The sequence below is a fragment of the Mus musculus genome, chromosome 10 (genome assembly GCF_000001635.26).
Source record: "Mus musculus strain C57BL/6J chromosome 10, GRCm38.p6 C57BL/6J".
Taxonomy (NCBI): domain Eukaryota; kingdom Metazoa; phylum Chordata; class Mammalia; order Rodentia; family Muridae; genus Mus; species Mus musculus.
In genome coordinates, this window is record NC_000076.6 from 74,862,374 (window position 1) to 74,865,034 (window position 2,661).

At 44.0% G+C, this 2,661-nt stretch overlaps 1 pseudogene; it reads right to left on the bottom strand.

Moving 5' to 3' along the window:
• Gm6419 (predicted gene 6419) lies at positions 472-1,161 on the bottom strand (annotated as a pseudogene).

Consider the following 2,661-nt stretch of genomic DNA (forward strand, 5'->3'; position numbering starts at 1 on the left):
ATTCCTGTGATGAAACACCGTAAGCAAAGCAACTCGTGGGGGAGAGGGCTTATTTGGCTGATGCTATAGTTCACCATCAAGAAAGTCAGGACAGGAGCTCAAGCGGGGCAGGAACCTGGAGGCAGGAGCTAGCGCAGAGCCCATGGAGGAGTGCTGCTTACTGGGTTGCTCCACATGGCTTGCTCAGCCTGCTTTCTTACAGAACCCAGGACCACCAGACCATGGATGGCACCATCCACGGTGGGCCATCCCCCATCAATCAGTAAATTAAGAAAATGCCCAACAGGCTTGCTTACAGTCTCATCTTACAGAGGCATTTTCTTAATTGAAGTTCCCTCCTCTGACTTTAGGTTGTGTGGAGTTGACATAAGACTACCGAGCACAATCACGTAGTACGCTTTAGGGATAAAACAAAACATAGGAGGAAGTGCACATTTGTGCCACAGAACAAAAACCAGAAGGATGTTCTTTTTTTTTTTTTTTTTTTTACATGAAAGGGTATTTTTATTTTTTCCTATATACCAACCACCTTAATGATGGTACCATGTACATTTACTCAGCTGGCAAATAAGACACAAAGCAAAATTTCCCGAAGTTCGGGGAATTAGGAGTAGTCATCTGTTTTTGGGAGGATTCTGTTTCTTACGACGACTGTGATACTGTCCGTGCGGGTACCAGCGATGCTTCGTGGTGTAGAACACCTTGCTCAGTTGTTCTAACATGGGCCCTTGCTCCAGCGGCTTGCGCTTTCTAACTTCTAACTTGGCTTTCGGGATCTGCTCGTGGGTTTCCTCATTATTATGCAGAAGATCTGGCTGAGGGGTGGGTTTGGAGTGTTCATAGGGGATGTCCACAGAAGGGTGGTAGCACACTATTGTCCTGCCGTCGGCTGTCAAGGCGAGGTCCACCTGGCAATTGTAGTCATCCGGAAGAGAAGAGTATGTGGATTTGTGACAAGCACTAGACAAAGCTCCGTTTTGGATTGGAAATAAATGCTTCCAGATAGTTCTGTTTGATATCGCCCATTTTACTGCACCCGCCATGATCCTTAGCAAGTGATTTGAAAAAAAGATACTGTGAAGTGAAAGCTGTCGCTAGGCACACAGATTTTCGTTCCGCACGCTCGCCATCTTGCTTCCAGAAGGATGTTTCAAAGGCACCCTTTTTCACGCTTCTATATTCTGTATGTGTGGGAGGGGGAGGTACTGTGGTCCTCTCAATATATATTTCTTTATCAAAGGCAGTGAGGGAGAAGCGCCTCCCTGTGGTACCTTGTGAATAAACACTCTCTTTTGTGCAGTTCCAAATCTCTGCTCACTTTCCACTATCTGACAATAAGGCATTTCACTTAATTCGTGAATATTCTTCCTCCCCCATTAGTTATCTTTTCTTTATACAGTACTTGAGATTCAGCAAGGTCAACCGTGAAGGACAGGAGATTTACTTAGAAAAATTCTATCTGTGGTCGTGCAAGGTCCAAGTTCCATAAGCAGTCTTTTTTTTTTTTCCTTGTGACACCACTTTTCTTTATTTTTTATTAGATATTTTCTTTATATACATTTCAAATTTCAAATGCTATCCCAAAAGTTCCCTATACCCTACCCCCCGCCCTGCTCCCCTACCCACTCACTCTCACTTCTTGGCCCTGGCTTTCCCCTGTACTGGGGCATATAAAGTTTGCTAGATCAAGGGTCCTCTCTTCCCAGTGATGGCCAACTAGGCCATCTTCTGCTACATATGCAACTAGACACAAGTTCTGGGGGTACTGATTAGTTCATATTGTTGTTCCACCTATAGGGTTGCAGACCCCTTCAGCTCCTTGGGTACTTTCTCTAGCTACTCTATTGGGGGCCCTGTGTTCCATCTTATAGATGACTGTGAGCATCCACTTCTATATTTGCCAGGCACTGGCATAGCCTCATATGAGACAGCTATATCAGGGTCCCTTCATCAAAATCTTTCTGGCATATGCAATAGTGTCTGGGTTTGGTGGCTGATTATGGGATGGACCCCTGGGTGGGGCAGTCTCTGGATGGTCCATCCTTTCGTCTTAGCTCCAAACTTTGTCTCTATAACTTCTTCCATGGGTATTTTGTTCCCTATTCTAAGGAGGAATGAAGTATCCACACGTGGTACTTCACAAGGCAGCAGGAAGTTAGCGATCCTTAAATTCTTTTCTATTGCTCTACACAAAAACTAATTAAGCCAATTTAACTATTACATGATTTTTTCTTATGTAGACTTCAAAGAAATATCATTGCAGGCTGTCCCAAACTGTCCACTAATGATATTATAAAAGTCAAAATCCTGAGTTGAATAAAACCAGTGGTTTCTCCAGTATGAATTGTCCTTTCTTTTCACGGGGCTCAGTTTCCCACAGTTCAAAATAATTTGATTCCTAGGAGAAATACAGCAGAGATAGGATTAGGGAGGAACTGGCTTGAGGATTGCACTCATTCCCAGTGAATGAGCTGCTGGTGAGTTTGTAAGGATGGATTGCATTCTGCCTGAAGAAGAAGGCTCCCTTTCCCTCTGCTTACCCTTGAAAGCGTTGATAGGGCTCCAGGGTTTCAGCATCCGTACAAATTACTGGATGTCTTCCAACCAAAGAAAACCTGTCTCTGGCTTAAAGCTCAAACTGCATTTTCATAAAGAAAATAA